The following is a 1,079-nucleotide window of genomic DNA, read 5'->3' on the forward strand; positions in this document are numbered from 1 at the left end:
TTTAACCTTTAGGTAACCTGAAGCACTTTTCGTACGGTAGTGATTATTCTCCTAAATTATCAAATTTAATGGTAATAATTATTTTGTAGTAAAAATGTATCTCACCCCATATATAATTCTATTCACGCGGCGCGCTCGCTGCTGGGTTTAACCTCACAAGCTACTAGTAGACAGTAGGCAAAGTTGAAAGTAGTAGTGTAGTAAACAAGGATTTTTTTCAATAATAACAAAAGTTTATGTATATTATGTATATTGTATGTGTACTTCTAGACATTTTTTTTTTTAAGAATAATTTATTGATTATTTAATATAATGAAATGTAGTAACAACATTTTTTACAGTCGTCACCGCGGGTCTTTTATATCGGAAACAAGTAACCTCTTTCCAAATTGTGGATTGATCAATTCCGGCAGTAGACAGTTCATATAAAAACTATAATAATGATATAAAACCGTAATATTATATTAATTAAATATATAATTATAAATGTACATTAGTTTATATGCTAAGTTTTGTACAGTCATTACATTTATTTAAATACTGACTTTTCTAATTTTGGTGCCATTTTAGTCTGCCAAAAATCATCATCATAATCTACTCTTTCAATACTTGACCAATAGCTAGTATAAATTACAAAATAACATTTTGTCTTTTTACAAATATGCATTTGTCCTTGGACAATATTTTGAAGACAAACTAATATAAAAAAAACCGGGAAAGTCGCGCTCTGCTGTATAGTAGGGGTCGAGTGGGTTAAACTTGAATGCAATGATAGATATCATTGTATACGAAAAACGATTCTGAACGGAGATGATTTGTCAATATTTTATATTTTTACATTTATATTGATATTAATTAATTTTCTATTATTAATATAATAATTTTGATGAGTTTTACATGAATTTAAAATACGCTCATAAAAAATATTAACGTAATATCATTCGACGTTTATTTATGATTAATTAAATTTAAACTTATCTAGAACCTTGTATTGAAATTTCAAACCTTTGGTGAATAATAAATATTTTATGAATTTTTTCTTCAAAATGACTTGCAAATTTTGGCGTTTTTGACGATTT

The sequence above is a fragment of the Acyrthosiphon pisum genome, chromosome A1 (genome assembly GCF_005508785.2).
Source record: "Acyrthosiphon pisum isolate AL4f chromosome A1, pea_aphid_22Mar2018_4r6ur, whole genome shotgun sequence".
Lineage (NCBI taxonomy): Eukaryota > Metazoa > Arthropoda > Insecta > Hemiptera > Aphididae > Acyrthosiphon > Acyrthosiphon pisum.